The sequence below is a fragment of the Gorilla gorilla genome, chromosome 5 (assembly GCF_029281585.2).
Source record: "Gorilla gorilla gorilla isolate KB3781 chromosome 5, NHGRI_mGorGor1-v2.1_pri, whole genome shotgun sequence".
NCBI lineage: Eukaryota > Metazoa > Chordata > Mammalia > Primates > Hominidae > Gorilla > Gorilla gorilla.
The window spans coordinates 88,533,604-88,553,943 of NC_073229.2; the positions used below are offsets into that span (position 1 = coordinate 88,533,604).

Consider the following 20,340-nt stretch of genomic DNA (forward strand, 5'->3'; position numbering starts at 1 on the left):
TTTTTTTTTTAACTTAAAGGTAGTAAAACATGTTCTATTCTCCACTCTATACAGGTTGGTTTAAATATTATATAACAAACTGTTCACTTATTGGATTCACAACTTGTGGCAATATTGAATTTGTGTAAAATTTCAGAATTTATTCTGAAAGGCACTGTGTGAGTCTTACGGCCACCTATTTTTATCTAACTCATGGTATTACATTCACACATAGATTTCATTATCATTATCTTACATTTCACTCTGACCTCCATCTCATATTACATATTTCCAGTTTCCTTCACTCATCTGTTGGTGTTGTCCCTTCAGTACATATTCATTTGTCATCACCTTTGTCACAAGCATGTTCCATTCTGCCTTAAACGATCTGTGACATGGTTGGCAATTGATTTGGGATCCCCTCTGGCTCCTCATTTCTCACAAAGCCTGACATAAAAACACCTACTCAAGGTGGACTCACTCATTGACCGGCTTCAGAAAATAAGCAACATACAACACAAGTCAGGGCTACAATACTAAGCCAGGCTTATAGTTTGTTACTTAACAACAGAACTGATATTTGCAAGAGGACTATACTTGTTGAAGTTAGAAAACAAAGCTTTAAAAGCAAACCTTTGAAAAGTCAAAATATGGTTTCAGCCACCACATATTTTGACTGTCAGTGCACTGACATTGTTTTTACAATAGAAGGAACATTTGTGGCAAACTGTTTTTTCCCACAAGGACTGCAGATACCTAATGGAATAACTGTAACTCGCATTTACATATCCATGACCAGAAACAGAGTTACTCCAGAGGTTGTCTAGCCACTTTTCAAGTATTTGTGGTTGTCTGGATGCTTTGTCTTGGTCCATGTCTCATGCTTTATCTAAGACAGTCATGTTAATCACATCCCACTCTTGGGGATTCCTTTAGAAGTGGACATGTGACACTATGCTGGTCTCTGAGGCAAGGGAGGCATTCTTTCTGAGGAAAGATTTCATCACCTGCTCTTAGAATGTGAGGAAAAGTATGCGTGACCTCTCCTATACCTTCTAACATCTGGATTTATGTAGTTGCTGTTACCATTTTGAGGCCCTAAAGCAAGATGGGGGGGTATAGTTGATTAGACTATCACTATTAACTACTTAAATAATAATATAATAAACTATTAGTCTATTATTAGTGAGTGTCCTGAAAACAGCAGAGATTAGAGATAAAAGAAATCTGGTCTGTGGTCAACTGTTGAACTCTTGACTGAACCTCTCAGGTTGCCTGCCCAACCTCTGGACCTAATATATTTGATCCTTATGGCCTCTTGTTTAATATTGCTGAAGTCAGAGTTCCTTTTACTTGCAGGTAAATCATCTAATGTACACATCCATAATGTAATTAAGCTTTATTTTAGGTTGTGATTTTGGCAGTAACTTCAGCAATAATCTGAGTTTATTACAGAAGAAAGAACCCCATACCTGTAATCATAAGATTCCACTTTCAGACCTGACACTGCCACAGATATTCTGTGGGACATTAAGCCAGCCATTTGACAAGTCAAGGAGTACAACTTTACATCTTGCCTTATACCAAATAACAGAACTTCCAAGGATATTCTTGTCTCATTTATCTATTTTATGAATTGCCACTAAGAAGCTATTGCAACTAACTGTAGTATCGGTTTAAAATCTTGACTCCTATTTCCAGAAATTGTGATAATAAGAATATGTGTGGGAGGGGAAAGCAGAAAGAAGCAAAGTTGAAGAAGAGATAAAGTTCTCATCTTATTAACTGGTTTAAATATATTTTAACATAAGGAGACTATTGAAATTATCTAACTCCTAACTGTAAGTCATATATCAACTTCAAGAACAGAAATGTCATCATACTAGTGATATCCTTCCAAGAAATGGTGTTATGGAGACCACAAATTGCTTAAAATATTAAAGCTCAAAGCATTTCATAGCTTTCAGATATTGTGTCTGGGGCCTAAAGACTACCCTCAGGTTTGATAATGTATAAGAAGAACTCAGAAAAACTGTTTTACTTTTTGCTAGGATTTATTACAATAAAAGTTACAGATTAAAATTAGCAAAGGGAAAGACACATAAGATAAAGCCTAAGAGAAAGCAGGTACAGTCTTCCAGGTGTATTCTCCCATTGGAGTTGCATGAAAAGTACTTAAAATACTTTCTCAGAAACAATGTAGGGCAACATATATAAAGTGTAACCAACCAAGGAAGCTCACATAAGCCTTGTTGTCTATGGTTTTCATTGTAGGTCAGTCATGATGACATGAAGCACCTGCGTAACTGACCTTAGCTAATCAGTCTCCAGCTCCTGCAGGGGCCAAGCTGATGCAGCATGCCCCAAAGCCTTAGGCATACAAAAAAAGGGTTGCAAGCATAAATCACATCTAATTAGCATAAACTATTTGGCACAGCTCGAGGTCTCAGGTATCAAAGACATTATTATCCGTCAGGATATTCCAAATTCAGAGGTTATCTCCCAGGAGCCAGTAAAGGGCCGGTCCTTCTGATGGAATATATGTAGGCTTGAGCCCTGAATTTTGAGTTAATGCTTTCTTGCTCAAATGTCTTGTTAAATATTGCCTTTTTGTGTATGAATAAATAGTATACTATTGGAAAACAATGCATTCTATAATAATAAAACAAAAATGGTACAAAGATACTAAGTCATATAAAAAGAGCCAAAATTCATATTTTTAAAATAAAGCCTGGAATAGACATAATACATAATTTTTTGAGTTTTATATTTACTTGCTTTTACTAACTCATTGGTAAAAGAAAAAACATAAAATGTGAAGGATTTGAAGTGGAAGAGAAAATTAGAAAGGCACAGAGTCGGATTTTTCTGCAGAATATTTAATAATCTTAAAAAAACGGAAAGATGATTTATTTAATCTATAAAACATTCGCATTTGCCTAAAGAGTCACCGGCCTGCTTGTTGTATGAGCTGGACTGTCCAGATGAACCCAGGCAATCCCACTGACATGTGGCTTGCATCTTCTTTGAACCTGGTATGTGTATAGCTTTAAATTAACATTTTTATATTTACAGCATTTTCTTTTGATTGTATTGCAGCATCATGATGTTGAATTTAGATGAAAAGCAGAAAATAAGAAGACTTCTAATCCACAGTAGGAAGTGATTTGTAACAATGAGCCAGTTTTCTTCTTTTCCTTTCTTTATGGTTCAGTAAATCTAAGAAAACAATAGGAGGAAAAAATAATCTTTTGAAAGTCTAGCATATAATAAAATACAAATGTTAAGAATGTGTATAGTACGATCTATTCCCTAGTGTAACTTTGTTATGTATATTTGAGAATAACTATTTCTTGTGGTTATTTAAATATGTATGATCAAATTAATCTAGTATTTCCCCTCTCATTTTAGTTTCGTTTTCCTCTGTATCTTACATGAATAATGAATGCTTATTTTTGATAACAGCAGGGGAAACAAAAATAGTGCAGTAGAACTAATGTGGAAGGAACAACTCTGCAATATATAAATATATATATATAAATATCACACACATCACACACACACACACGTATACTACAGGTTTAACTTTTCCCCCAAACATTCAGATGCAAAAACAAACTGAATTTATATGTCTTCTAAAAAAAAAAAAAAACTACCTTTACTTTCATCCACCATATGGTTGAAAATCCATGTCAATTTTTTTTTCATTATTTTGTTTTTTTTTTATTATACTTTAAGTTTTAGGGTACATGTGCACAACGTGCAGGTTAGTTACATATGTATACATGTGCCATGTTGGTGTGCTGCACCCATTAACTCGTCATTTAACATTAGGTATATCTCCTAATGCTATCCCTCCCCCCTCCCCCCACCCCACAAGAGACCCAAGTGTGTGATGTTCCCTTTCCTGTGTCCATGTGTTCTCATTGTTCAATTCCCACCTATGAGTGAGAACATGCAGGTTTGATTTTTTGTCCTTGCGGTAGTTTGCTGAGAATGATGGTTTCGAGCTTCATCCATGTCCCTACAAAGGACGTGAACTCATCATTTTTTATGGCTGCATAGTAGTCCATGATGTATATATACCATTTGACCCAGCCATCCCATTACTGGGTATATACCCAAATGATTATAAATCATGCTGCTATAAAGACACATGCACACGTATGTTTATTGTGGCACTATTCACAATAGCAAAGACTTGGAACCAACCCAAATGTCCAACAATGATAGATTGGATTAAGAAAATGTGGCACATGTCAATTATTTGAGAGTTGCTCATTTCCTTCCCTTGGGATTTGAGTAAACACTGGAGGTGGATCAATCCAGAATTAATGGGGAACAGCCGTTGCTATACAGTTCATCTTGGCTCCTAATAAAATGCCTATATGGTATCTCCATGCTCCTTTCAAAAATATGTTAATCTGTGAAATGGTTTCAATCCTTGCATACCAAATGTGGCTCCCAGGACCTTCTCTGCACCCTTGCCTTCAAGGGCATGATGCTTAGCTAATCAGTGGTCAGGTCCCAGTTGTCCCTTCAGTATACCAAGTTGGAACCACAAAAACCTCTAGGTTCTCTTCTGTCTCCAGGAACACAAACTCCCCATCAGTGCGGAATCAATCCAACTGCTCTCTGTCCAAATACTAAAGCCTTCATTTCTTTCATATCCTCCTTCTCTATAAAGATTTGCTTAATCACATTTGTTGGAAATTAACACAGAGAATCTGACTCATATCAGAGCTTCAGAGTTCCAGAATTCTCAAAACACAAACAGCCATCTGAATATGCCTAAAGAAAGGAAAAATTCAATTTTTGTAGCAAAAAGAGAGACAAAAGCACATTTAGTTCTCATTAATTTCTCAGATACTTTGGAGTGTGACAAAATTAATCCATCCTGAAATATCTTAGCTCTTATATATAGCCTTTAAATGGATATATTTTATATTAATATTGCTTTTAGGTAATGGTTTCTATGGAATTTAGTCTAAAATGTTAAACTTCTAAGAATAAATATTTTCTTAACTTTTTTATTTTTATTAGATTAAACAACTTGTAAGCTTAGAGAACTTAAAAGAGCAGAGACAGCATTTGAAGACTGTCTAGCTTTGACATGAATTTGTTCTATGATTCACAACTAGCCAATTTATTAGAATCATAAAACAAAATGAAAACTTTTTATAGTATTCATACAAGTTTACTATATACCGATTTATTTTATTACATTAAAGACTATATACCTTTTTATTTTAGTGTCAAAATATGCATAAGCAAATACCTATTATTAGACATTTTAATTTGTTTATCAGTTTCTTCCATAAAATGTAGGAGCTGGACTCAATTGTTCTAAAATAGGGAGTTGCTTTTGAAAAGACACGTGCTTAAAATTCTGATTCAGATGATGGGTCCAGGCATCTAGATAATTTATAATGCCTTGTGATTTTGATGTGTACTTCTATTTGAAAATCATTGAACTAGTTACGTAGATAGCACTCTCTAGCTCTAAATTGCTGTGATATTCTGAGTAAAGCACAGAGATTTCTATTTCATGTGTATTGATAATTCACAATTTATTTGGTACCTTAAAAAAGAAATAATGGATGATCTGAAAAATCTGGAAAATGATAAAACTGATTCATCCTCTCTGTTTTTAGCAGCATATTTCATAGCATCTTTCTTTCATAAGTACTATTGTCTTTTGGTATTTGTCTTTAAGACAAGCAGAATAAAGTCTATTTACTCTATTCCAATCCTTTTGTGGGAGAGATAATAATATATGGTTTTCTCCTCACTATTGTAATAAATTAGTGAAGTGTTAGTCTCCCTATGTATTGGCATTTACTAATCAGAAAATCCATACATGAAATTATAGCTTCTCTTAGAGGCTGGATATAATATTTCAAATCATTATGAGCATATTAAAAATAATCAATGACTGATTGATTATTATGATATCCAAAAGGTTCACTTAAATCTGTTATTAAATCTCTTGCTGCAACATCATCAGTAGTTATTATGTAGCCAAACCTTGAACTAAACCTTGATGTATTAGCTAACTTCAAAACCTGTTGTTAAAAGAGGCACTGCAGTGACTAGGTAATATAAAATAAAGTTTTTTGGTCATGCCCATTTTAAACAGCCTGCTATGTTTATATAGAATAAAATCTGCCTACAATGTATTACTCAGATCTCTACTTTTTATTATACCAATCTTCCCTTTAAGAATTTATTGAACATAATTTAATGTTACATTTATAACTATGGTTAACTATGATAGAGGTCAGCTTTCTGTCATTTCTACAATAAACTAGATTATGGAATTCTTTTCCCTGTATGATGTAAGACTAAAATAGAACGTAAATTCACTCATCTGATGACCTGTATAATTATCTTAATATGTTCCCCCTCAATTGTCAGTTTTAATCATAGTTACTATGCCTATCTGAAGCAACCTCATTTCTTCCCTTTTAAACTATTGTTTTGAACCTATGATGGCTCTGAAACTGATTAAATTTATCAGGATTACATGCAAAATAAAAGCAAACAGAACCTGAGAAAAAGACTTGTTGATTCACCTGAGTAAACAAGTATGTGAGCTTTAATGCTTTGGACTTCAGAAATCTCCTCTGGAAGCTGAAACATATTTTCTCTTCTTTCTTATTCCAAGATTCATTACAGAGAAGAGAGGTTTACAGATGGCTGAATTTTGAGATTTAAGAAATCCATGAAGCAGTATTAACTTCATAAATAATATGTGAAGACATAGCAGATCACTGAGAGGAATTTTCCATTTTTCAGATTTTCTAACAAAAGTCAGCACTTTCCAGAAATTATCTAGCTCAAAAAATGATTTAGAACTGATTGAATACTATTTCCATTTCCAATATTAGCCAAAGTGCATAAAGAAATGAATTTATTTTGAAAGAATTATGAGACAAATTAAGCTTATTTCAAAACAAACACTGCACTTTACCGTTATTATTTGTGATATTTACATAACTATAAATGGGACTCATCTCTGAGCTTCACAATTTATTTCTGAGAAATCAATCAATAGTTACATTCTACAGGAATTCCACTTTTTTTTCCTAGAAAACATTTTATATGCCATTTAGATAGATACCATTTTTAATTAGTTGACCATATAAAAATTGGTTCTAAAAACCGCTATGTTGTGTACACTGTGTTCATATCAGGCATTTAAGGGGATCATAGAGAAATAAAATCACACTTGCTTTCAGAACAGATTGATTTTAGGAATTTATTAACTTAATAGCCTCAGTAAATAACTCCATTGTGTTCTAAGTCCCTGTTTATTTCTAACCACCTCATTTGTCTGTAGGTAGTTTATTAAAAGTAAAAAATAAATAGGAAATTTAGGATTTGGGAGTTGATAGATACATGTGTAAACAAGCATATGTGCAAGTATGCATGTACATTTGTGTGTACCTACACAAATAGAGAATATGTGTATCTCTGTTCTTTAGTCTTCTGCCAACCATCCTGTGATAAATAGAGCTTAACACCTTTCTAAAATCAAGCTCTTGAGCTGAAACCAGCTACTTCCTACAATAAACCTCTCTTGGTTATAGTGTGTGAGTGTGTGAGTGTGTGTGTGTGTATGAAATATATATTCTATGTTATATATTTTTATATTTATAAGAAATATATAATATATACAATTATATATAATATAAAATTATAATATATTATAATTTATACATAAGAAATATGTAAGATATAAAATGTAATGTATAAAAATAAATAATATAATTTTTATAATTATTTATTTAATTTATATTTATTTAATTTAAATAATATAATTTTTATACATTACATAGTTCTTAAATATAAAATAGATGATATGTTATAACATAATATATATTATAATTTTATATATTACATGTTTCTCATATATATTCTAATATATATATATATATATTACAGCTAGCCAGTAAATAGCCTCTTCCTGTAAATTGATGAAGAACCTTGATTTGAACTGATAGAGAATGATCTGTGGCATCATCTTGACTACAGTAGGGTTAAATTTTGTAGTGTGCTCTTTAAAACCAAAAGTCTGCTTATAGAAGAGAAGAGGGCCTTTGGGATAAATAGCTTTGGCCTCACTAGCTGTGTTACCTTGAACAAGTCATTTAACCTTTCTAAGCCTCAGTCAGTTAATTTTAATAATAAACATATTCATAGCAGATACTCTGTGGAACTGTTACACAAATTAAATGTAAAATGCTTCATGTATTTTACTTTATGTTGAATCTATAACATAATGCCTGTCCCATACAAGGCATTAATAGATATATACCATGTTTTATGATGATTATAATGATTTAACTATGGTACACCTAGTGTTTCTCTGAGTTGAGCTAAAGCTCTTACACTGATTTGCCAAGCCAGGGTATTTTATTTAAGTGTATGGAAGTGAGCTGTAATTCAGTCACTTTTGTGTTAAAAATAATTTCTTTACTGATCATGTGTTTTGATATTAATATATTTTCATATCAAATAATATATAAGCTTATATTTTTACATAAAAACTTTGAAGAAAGTACAAAATAAAATACCTATTATGAAGACTGCAAACTCTTAACAATATTTTGTCAGGGTTTAATTATTTACTTTAACCACTAATGTCAATTCTTTGAGGATGAGGTTATCCTCTATAATACTTTTAAAAATTATTATATCCTCAAGGCTGAGTTATGACAATGCCTGAAACATTGCAGATTGCTGAGCGAGAGACAGAGAGAGAAAGAGGGAGAGAAGGAGGGAAGGAGGAAGAGAGAAAGAAAGGAAGGAAAGAAGAAATAATGGTCAGGTGTTTACCTGTATGTCTTTTAACTTTTTTTAGATTTTCTCATACAGTAAGAAACTCACAGAGTCTATACTCATGCCCAGATTCCAGAGATTTCCCAGATGCTGATAGCATTTGTTTGACATGATATCATTGGATGCTGAGGCTCTTGGGCCACCTTTTAAGGCTTGCTGTAAGATTGCTGCATTTCTGCTGAAATGCTCTGCATCTGATAGGCACAAAGCAAAACACCTCAGCCTGATCTCTCTCTCTTCAGGTATCAAGCCTTTAATCTGGCTAAGTCCAAGTGAATCTTATCAGTGGCACAGCCTTTTAGGTCAGTTCCCCTGGTTTAAGTTGCTGGTCTTTTTTTTTTTGCCCTCTCAGAGCAAGAAAATCTCCCTTCCTGTAGCTGCTGTGCTTAAAAGACTAAGACCAAAACTTTGCCCTACATTCTTAAAAAAGCCTGAAACAAAAACTCAAAAGAGACCAATGGGATTGGTGTGGATATAAATGTGGATGAGTAAATTAAATATCATGTTAAACATAATATATTTAATACAATAAGTATATTAAATATAACACTATATTAAACACAAGTGTATTAAATATGAAATTGAATTTACACATACATATAGGTTTAGAGTGTTATTACCAATTCTATGCTTTTTAAAATTCTTATTAATATATACAATCAAGGACTAGTTTGTTTTTCAGAAAATATAAATCCCACTTTGTTCTGAGGTGTGTTTTTCCAGGATGTCTTTTATAGTTCACTGGTGTATCATAGAAGGTATATTTCACAGAGAAAAATGTAATGTTCATAGAAGTGAAGCAAGTTTCACAAGGAGACACGGGAATATACAGCACAAGTCATGCCTCCCCCAAGATTCCCTTTCTGTCCTACATATGCTGTACCTCTGAAAGTATCAGACCTTGAGTACAGCTGCCCACAGGACTCACAAAACAAGGAAGGACAAGGATTCCAAGAACAAATCAGTATTTCAGAGTCTCTACAATACACCAGAATCACCTGTGCCAGTTATAAACTGCATGCATATTTGGTATTCCCGCTTTGGGGATTCTGATTTAGTGAATAGAAGGTGAGGTTGAGACTCTGTGTTTTTAATATCCCCCACAGAGAATTCAGTTGCAGAGCCATAGTGCATAAGTATTAGACTGTGCATAGCCACAGTGATTTATGTTTCTAAGCATTTTATACGCAGCATTCTGCACCCAGCCAATGCTTATCTGCATGGAAGCTTGCACTGAGAGGTGTAGCAAGAACCTGATGATTCAGGAAATCGTCTGCTAACAGGTGATAGGACTTAGCCACAGAGATTGAAATACAAGTAAAAGCTGCTTGTCGCCAGAATACTGGAGTTGAAGGGAATTTAGAACTAGAATTCTAATTATATTGATAATAGAACATAACAGAATCCAAAGCTTTTGAAATCTTTTCCTAAGGATATAGACCTCTAGTCACTTCTCCCAAACAATATCAATTACTGCACTTTCACCATCAGAAAGGTGATGTTCTAATGGAAAAAGAGAGTACTCTCTTCTTAAGGTTTGCCAATTCAATGAGCTTAATCAACAGATTTCTGTCATTTGCCACCAAGGTTTTTCTTTAGGCTTAAATATAATAAAATGGAATAGACAGAACAACTACACTAGAATTTTTGGTCTGAGTTATATATATATATATATATTCTGAGACAAACTAAAAACATTTCCAAAATACATCAACTTTAACTAAAATTTAAAATTAATAGTATGAAATGGTGAAGAAATATAATGTGCAGAACATTTTAACTTTACTGTGTATTTGTCTAACTGTAATTTGGCCCTTATAATTGTTTCTAAGAGGAGACAATTGGATGAATAAAGAACCTAATACATACAAACAAAAAGTAAAAACAAACCATAGTAAGTATTATTATAATTTTTGTGTAGATATCTGGGAAACATTGCAGGAAACACCATGAAGTATTAGTAAAAAAAAAATTGCGTAGGACTGCCTTTACAGTATACATCTTAAAGGATCTTCCAATAATTCAAGGCAGTCAAGTTAAAATTGTGAAATAAAGTGAATTTATTTTGTACTGCCTTTTCATTCACCTTTCTGTGAGTGATATTTATACAATAAATTGACATAGGAATTTGTATGTGTTATTTACATATGTGTATATTTTATTTGCTACATTAGATGAAAATTATAGAAAAAAGATAGATGTAGCAAAGGAAATGAAACAAGATTTCTTTGAATAATAAGCCTGGCACCTTCTGATAAAAGTTTTTCTTTTTTTTCTATATTCTTTTTTAATCGTTATTCTTTTCTTATAATGGAAATTAAGGTATACCTCAATTCCTTTGTGGATGGGAATATAGGCTTGCAAAACCCTTTATTTGCTTGAATATTAAGAAATAGAATAAACAAGTTTAAAAAAGTTATCTGATATAGATTCTTCCATATGATAATGATAAATCAAAACTTGGTCTCAGTAAAAATTGAGATATGAATATGGAGAGCTGTGACAGAACGTAGCTGGATTCTGGAAAACGTGATAAGTAGAAGCAGCTGAGTAGAGCAGACTGCTGGACAGTTGTGGCAGAACAGGCATATATCTAAAGAGCTGAGGCCGACTTCCACAGTTAGTTTTTATACAAATCTTCTGAACCCTCTTTTAAACATATTTATTCTACACTTTCTCTGGAACATAAATTCAGTCTAAGATTGCCAGATTCAGCAAACAAAAATACAGATGTCCAAATATTGCATGGGACATACTTATAGTAAAAGAATCAGTTTTTCTCTGAAACTCATATTGTGTCCAATAGTTTGTCTAACAACCCTAATTAAATCAGACTTTATTTTAAAGAAATTTATTTTTTCAGTCACTATATGACTGCTATTCTTATCTTTTTGTAAAAAAGGTTTTTTAAATTTATTTTTAGACCTCACTTAGAGTTTGACTTAATTTCAATAAAAGAAGATAAAATTGTTCTAAGTGAATTCTTCTAGAGCAGCTTAGAATATGCAGTTGAGCAAAATATCATAGAGGAGGAAGAATAAAATAAGGCATTACTCCCTCATTGTCTAGACTGACAATTTAGCTAAACAAATAATGACACTGCCTGAGGTACTTCCTGATAGGCTTAATTAGTCAGATCCCCAAATAATTTGCTACTTCTTCTTATTCATTCAACTGACAAATCCTCTTTTTGTTACTTGAGTTCAAAAAGAAGAAATTACCGCCCTAAGCAAAGTCATAACATTTGTATAGGTTAAGACCTTTCACAGGCTTGTGGAAATATTTTGACAAGGATGGTCTTCAGTGGCATCTGCTTTTGTTTTCAGGGATGACATGTGATTGCATCAGTTCAATTGCTACAACCAGGACCTATTCATATAAGGCTTGTCCTACATCTGCATATTCATAAAACAGGAACTAATTATTAAATATTTACAAAAGATTGTACCAGAAAATTAATATATGTCAAGGGAGGCTCCAATAGGTATTCATTGTCTGATTTTCAGCAAGTTTTAGATTGTCTGAATGTTATAAAGAGGTTTATTTGTACTTTGTTAAAGGGAGGCAGAATCTCAAAAATTCTTGAAAGTCAATAATTTCCGGAAGCTAAGAAAGAAACTTTTATTTCTGTTACAAGAAACTGATTTTGCTACAGTAAGACTGCTGGAGGGATGGATGAGAATAAAACCTGGATCCTATCACAGAAATAAGTTCGCTAAGAAGATATGTCCCTGGCTGCACTGTAAGGTAGAGGGAGTTCAGTTGTCTTTATTGGGTAGGACATATTACAAACCCATCATAAATAAATTAACAATTTAAAATAGTCTCCTCTATCAATAATGTATAGCTAGCTAATTTTTTCATATTTTCAAATGATGCCACTGTCTTGTTTTTCTTGTACACGAAAATTGATTACAGAGCAATGGACTTCCTTTTTTAATTTTTATATAATTATTTAATAACATTTAAAAATCTAAGTGAAAAATTAATACATGTTCTTTTGTAGGCAGTTTAAAAAGATACGGGCAAATACAATTAAAATTTTTTAAAAAGTAATTTCAAATCTTACTACCAAGACAGTCATCATCAGTATATCCTTCTTCACAAAAATGGTGTGGAAAATATTATCATATATCTTTTAGTTTTCAGTTGATAGTTTGGTAACCTCTCTGCTCCTTTAGAAGATAAACCATCCAGTGGGAGAATCAGTCTGTAATGGGGTCATCTCTGCTTCTACATGATTGGAAGGGAGATGTCAAGGGTAGTTTATCTGGAGGGCCCAGAGACTACACCTGACCTCAGAAGTCCAGTTTGCCTTTCATTAGTTGGTCTACAATGTTTTAAGTTTGAATCATTTTTCAAAATTTAATAATGGACAAATTTAATCATATAAGAATCAGGATTTTCATTTTCTTTTGAATAATCAGATCTCGTAATTCCAGACAGGATTCTAATACAAACAGGATTCTTGGAGTTGAGTAGTCTCTGCCTACTTTAGACAGCGCTCTACTTTGCTGCTTCCTCACTTTGCTAAATAAAGATGCTCTATGCCAGGTGTTTAAGAGCTTGGTGGTTAAATGCTACAAAGTCATGAAAACTTGTGCCAAAGACTGGTCTTCTTTAGACTCATGGTTTTATGACTTTTCTGTTTAAGGACTAGGGTACAGGAGATTATCTCACCATGTTTAAAACAGGGAGAAATAACCACAAAATTGAGTCTTAAAACTTAGCAGAAAAAAAAAATTACCTAGAAAATGTTCATCAAGAAAATGTCCAGCACCTGTTGTTAAATCAGCATATCCACTTCATAGTAACCCCATTAACACGTACTAGTACAACAGAAGTAAAAAGTAGGAGGAATCCTTAAATGGGCTTTATAATAGTATCCAAATATCTTTAAATAATGATTTTAAAAATTGTAATAAGAGTTTTTAAAAATATGTTGGAAGCATCATTGTTTATGAGTAGAAACATCAAAAGTATAAGTTTTGTGTGGGGGGGGAAACTGGTTGTATTGACTCAAATGAGTGAAGCTATATATATTTATTATCTATTTATCCTGACACAAATAGCTCATATGCTCCCGCATTTCTTATATTCACCCTGAAATATGAGTAGATTAATTGACATAATGCAGTTATCTATCTTTTTTATGTCTTCACTAGATAATAAGTGCACTCTACTGAGACAGTTTCAGTTAATTAAATCACTTACTTCATATTGTACATTATTCTGTTTAGGCAGTGTGGCAATCCTGTTGACATTTTGCCTATAGATGACCTCTTTCAAAGCTAATTCCTATTCAGTGGTACTCTATAAGTAAATCAAAAGATGATGCATAATATGAAGAATTTATCTTTTTAAAATCGAGAATATCAATGTGGAGGAAAAATAAAACTGACGTGAAATTCATAATGTTATAAAATAGGAACCGTTTAATCCATGATATCTATTTATTTAATAGATTTATGCTTGACATCCATTTCTCAGGCACTGACAAGCATCATAAGGATTTTATTTTCAAAGATTTCTTGTATAGATTTAAATGTTGTTACTGGACAGCTGAAGGGTAACGATTCTGCACAAATCACATACAAAAATATTGTTTTAGAACTGTATTTTGTGTTTCACTCAGAAGTTGCCACTTTATTAAGGTTAAGCATAAATACAATCCAACAAGATCAGTTTTTGTTTAAATTATAAACAAAATCTTTAATATTTTCTGATATCTATCAACTCAAAAAGGAGATAACTACTTTAAATTATTAAATTATAATACAATTAAGTGTTTTAAAAGCACTCAAAATCATTTTCAAAGTCATATATATCTATATAGATTGAATGTGTCTCTATTAGGACTCAATTACAATTGATTCTATGTCCCTATTTAGTCAGCCTTCTGCCAACAGTTTTCAAACTTCTTTGATTTTGATCTCCTTTCAATACAAGGTTTTGTTCATATATTTCCAAAATACATATAATTTATAAATTATGTGCATGACTGACCCTACTAATAGAAGTTATTAAATTATAAACATACACATAAAATGTAGAATAAAAAGCAACACAGTAAATAAATGATTCTTAATGTTGCATTGTTTATTAGTAATCTAAAGTGTTGGCATATTTAAGTTATTACAATTGATTCACGAATACACTATAATTAAACTTGCTTTGTCTTCCCTTTTTTTCTTTGAATTAATTCTACTACAGTAATTCAAAACTTTGTTGCTAACTTCAAATTGTTTAAATATTTGCTTTAATGGGCTGACCAACATGAAAAAGATACCATGCAGAGATACATAATTAAAAATGGGAATAGTGTAACATTGATTGTGCTTACTGAATCATTATATTTACATTTGCCACACCCACTAATTAAGCCAATCCTGTAGAGGGAAAGGAAAGATATTAATGCTGGCATGGTTCTCTTCTCTTGATTTCCTTTCTTTTGCTACAAGTACTATTGTGGCCTGGTCTTATTGAAATCTAGAGTTGCCTCGTTTAAAAAGGGGACCCTTCCTACAGTGAGGTACTTTCATATTACTGGTTTTTAATTATTTGGAGACACAGCCACTGGTAACATCTGGCAGTAGTTCTAAGCTTGGCCAAACTCTGTTTTCCATATTGTCACTTACAACCCCTTCTCCCTCCATTGTGTATCCAATTATTCCCTTCTAACCCGAAGCCAAGGAGGAAACCCTCTTGAGAGAAACCATTTAAAAATGGTCTGCATTTTCTTTTCTTTTTGGATTCCCCTACTAGTGGGGCAGTAAGATAAAATGGTTTAAAATAAAGCAGTTAAGATGTTGGATCTGAAACCAGACTACCGTATGCAAATTATGGCTCAACCATGTACAGGATCTATAATTTTGAGGAAATTATGTCGTCTTTCTATGCTTCGGTTACCTGACCAATATGATAAAATATATGGGTATAGTAAGAGAAGAAATGATGATTTTTGCCAGGTGCTTAGAAGAAGGTAAGAAGGGCATGTTTGATCTCTCAAGAAATGGAAATGGAGGTGAAGGGTGGCTCCAGTGAAAAAAATATGAACAAAAGTGAATTTGTTCAGAAAGAAGGTATAGAGGCAGCTGATGAAAGACCTGGTAGGCTATCATACAAACTTTGATTTTTACTCTAAAAAAGAGGGAAGTCAGTTAAGGACTTTAAAGAGCAATATGACAAAATATGACTTAAGTTTTAGGTTTTCTTGGGTTTCTCTATTACCTTGCATTCTAATTCAGTAGCTTTACGTATTCTTTTTCTCATGTCAGTTCTTGAAAGCAAGGAATGTTTATTATTTATCTTTGAATCTATAAAACCCAGTATATTGCCTGGATTAAAATCAATGCTTAATAATTATGTGATATAGGAATGAATTGCTCATCCACAGAGGCTTTATAACCTTAGGCAAATTCTATAATTATTGATTTATTGATCAAACCTTTTCTAAGTGAATTTTATGATTGAATTACAGCGACTCAAATCTGGGCCTCAGTTTTGTTATTTTGTTTTGTTTTTAAAATGAGAGCAGTACCTTCCTGAAAAGTCTTATTCTCTTTTAAGGTATCCAGTTTTAAATTAAGGGTATTTTTAAGCCTCAAGGGTTTTTTTTTAATCTTAACTCACTCAAATGGACAATTTCCAAAGTATTTTTAAATGAAATGGAAGATGACAAACCACATCTCAACTATTAAAGTCTTAGGCCTGGTGAGAAATCATTAGTTTTATAAAACTAGAATGCGTCCTCTCATTCGGTTTGACATTGCTAATGATTTTAAACATATTTTTCTCTTGATATTCTTATATTGTCTCATGCATAAAACATAACAAAGCATATACAACATATAAACCTACATCATTCTTCAATATGAAGGAGATAGGAACACAAAGTATATGTATTAATGCAGCTACATTAAAACAATGATATTAGCTAATATCAGACATGCTGTAATATAAATGCAGCTGCTATTTATAGAAATATGCATTTAATAATTCATGTTTTATTAATGTACAATAAATATACAGCATATAAAGAAATATATATTTATTGTGGCATTCTGGAGAATTATCTTGAGGCTACAGACTAATTTAAAATATGATCAATCTTATCACAAATTGGGGCCACTTCATGAAACCAGCCATATATTCTGTTCATGACCTAGATTTAACTTGATTCCTCTGAAATTTTTCTGTGCTATTTTAATGCCTTAAGGGGTGAAGTAGCATTTAAACTGAGATCATTTCTTCATAATGATTGTACATTATTGTGGCATGTTGAAATACCAATAAAATTTGCATTGCCATTTTTTTTATAGAGAAGGAAAGAAAAAACTTGCAGCACATTTTTTATTATTGCCCAATTCAGAGTAGAAAGTCTTACTGTATTTCTTTCCTTTTCTTTTAAAAAAATTTAGCAATAGAGGACTAAAAGGATGTCACTTATTTTACTGGAAGGAGTTTCTATTATACACCATCACCTGGGACAAAGAGTTTGGTAGTGTCTCCAAGGATTGTGCATCACTTACTGTGGTGACATCCCAGAATAATGTTGACAATATTATGTACTTTATCATCTACTAAAAATAATTTGTCCAACTCACAATAACTTAGTGGGAATTTTAAAAAATATTAATCATGTTGGCTAATTAATCTATACAATAGTATATCTTTTAAAATATCCTTTATTTTTCAGGAGACTATATTGCTTAAACACTTCTCTTGCATAACTAACAGTCCTTTATATTTATTATATGTTATCAATAAGTGTTTTGCTTGACTTTTTAAATCTTGATTCTCTTGGGTTATTTATTTTCCTTATTCCCCTTATCATTTCTTATTCCATTACAGCTATAAATTAATCTACCTGTCAACAACTGATCTTTGCTTTCTCTCCTCATTCTTCATTCCAGTCAGATGCTTCCAGAGTACAGGTCCTGCTCTGCTCAAAAAAGGCAAAGAAAAGTAGTGCAAAGTGTAATTCCCAGTCAGAATTACGCTATTAAATGTAATCAGGAAAGCCATTATGGTTCCTCTTTTTTTCCCACAGGAAGTGGGCGGTTAGCTCTACTTAGGTCAGTTCTGTCAAGTTTCTCATAATCTTGAGATTTATGCAACTAACTAATATAATTAATTAGCTAGTACACTAACATAGTTTCATTTCTGTGTACGAAAAATTTATTTTCATCTTGTTTTAAGTTCGCATCAGTTACTTCATAAAATTGTTAAAATACGGGCATAACTCAGAGATATTGTGGCTTTGATTGTAGTCTACTGCAATAAAGTGAATATGGCAATAAAGCGAGTCATACAATTTTTGGCTTCCTAATGCATCAGTTGACTCTTGCTTTCACAAAAGATTTATCTTATAGCGCTGCTGTTTAATAGCATTTCATCCACAGTAAAACTTGTTTTAAGTTGAAGTAAATCTTCTGAAATCCTGCCACTGTTTTATCAACTGTTTATGTAATATTCTAAATCCCATTTTGTCATTTCAACAATGGTCATAGCATCTTCACCAGAAGTAGATTCCATTTCAAGAAACCACTTTCTTTGCTCATCCATAATAAACAATTCCTCATTCATTCAGGTTTGATCACAATATGGCAGCAATTCAGTCACATGTTCAAGCTCCACTTCTAATTCTAGTTCTCATTATTTCCACCACATCGGCAGTTCCATCCTCCACTGAAGTATTGAATCCCTCAAAGTCTTCTGTGAACATTGGAATAAACTTCTTCCAAACTCTTATTAATGTGGATATTTTGACCTCTGTCCATAAATCCTGAATATTCTTAATGGCATCTAGAATTGTGAATCTTTTCCAGAAGGATTTTTATTTATTTATCCCAGATCCATCAGAGAAATTACTATCTACAGCAGCTATAGTGTTATGAATTGTATTTCTTAAATAGTAAGACTTGGAAGTCAAAATTACTCTTTCATTCATGGGCTACAGAATGGATGTTGTATTAGCAGGCATGAAAATATTAATCTCCTTGTACATCTCCCATCAGAATTCTTGCCTGATCATCTATATTGTCAAAGCACAGTAATATTTTGAAACGAATCTTTTCTTTTTGGTCAGTAGGGCTAAAGAGTGGGCTTAAAGAATTCAGTAAGCCGTGCTGTAAACAGATGTGCTGTTATCCAGGCTTTGTTGTTCTATTTATAGAGCATAGGAAGACGGGATCTAGCATAATTATTAAGGGCCTTAGTATTTGGGGAATGGTAAATGAACACTGGCTTCAACTTCAAGTCACAAATTGCATCATCCCGTAACCAGAGTGTCAGCTTGTCCTCTGAAGCTTGGAATTCAGGCATTGACATCTCCTCTCTAACTGTGAAAGTCCTACATAGCATCTTCTTCTGATAGAAAGCTGTTTTACCTACACTGGAAATGTGTTGTTTAGTGTAGTCACCTTCATCAATCGTCTTAGCTAGATCTTCTGAATAATGCTGCAGCTTCTACAGTCACTTGCTGCTTCTATTGTCACTTGCTGCTTCACCTTGTACTTTTATGTTTTAGAGATAGCCTTTTTCCTTAAAACTCATGAACCCACCTCTCCTAGCTTCAGACTTTCTTCTGCAGCTTTGACACCTCTCTCAGCCTTCACAGAATTGAAGAGAGTCAAGTTCTTGCTCTAGACTGGGTTTCGCCTAACTGGACTATCATGACTTATTTGATCTTCTATCCAGATTACTAAAACTTTCTCTCTATCAGCAATAAGGCTGTTTCTCTTTCTCTTTCCTACCACTTGCATGTTCACTGGAGGAGCACTTTAAATTTTCTTCAAGTTTTTTTTTTTTTCATTCACAGCTTAGCTTACTATTTGGTGCAAAAGGCCTGGCTTTCAGCCTCTCTTGGCTTTCAACATGCCTTCCACACTAGGCTTAGTTATTTCTAGATTTTGATTTAAAGTGAGACATGTGCAACTCTTCCTTTCACTTGATCACTTAGAGGTCATTGTAGGGTTATTAATTGGCCTCATTTTAATATTGTTATGTCTCAGGATATGGGGAGGCTTTAGCAGAGGGAGAGAGCTAGAGAACAGCCAGTTGTTGAAGTAGTCAGACACACACAACATTTATTATTTAAGTTTGCCATCTCGTATGGGTGTGATTAATAGTGCCCCAAAGTAACTTCAATAGTAACATAAAAAATTACTGATCACTTATCAACACAACATATATAATAATGAAAACATTTGAAATATTGTGAGAATTAACAAAATGTATCACAGAGAAATGAAGTATGCACATGTTAGAGAAATAGCACTGATAAGGCTATGTGCAGTGGTTCATTCCTGTAATCCCAATAATTTGAGTGGCTGAGGTGGGCAGATCATTTGAGATCAGGAGTTCAAGACCAGCCTAGCCAACATGGCAAAATCCCATCTTTACTAAAAATACGAAAATTAGGCAAGCGTGGTGGCATATGCCTCTAATCCCAGCTACTAGGGAGGCTGAGACAGGAAAATCACATGAACCCAGGAGGCAGAGGTTGCAGTGAGC

At 33.0% G+C, this 20,340-nt stretch overlaps 1 long non-coding RNA gene across 1 annotated transcript in view; it reads right to left on the reverse strand.

The window, feature by feature from the left end:
• Positions 1–2,837: 2,837 nt before the first annotated feature.
• Positions 2,838–20,340, reverse strand: part of LOC129534080 (uncharacterized) — a 51,041-nt gene continuing 33,538 nt past the window's right edge. The window contains exon 2 of the long non-coding RNA XR_008680500.2: positions 2,838–3,198. This is a non-coding gene — a long non-coding RNA (uncharacterized lncRNA). The remainder of the gene's footprint in view (positions 3,199–20,340) is intronic.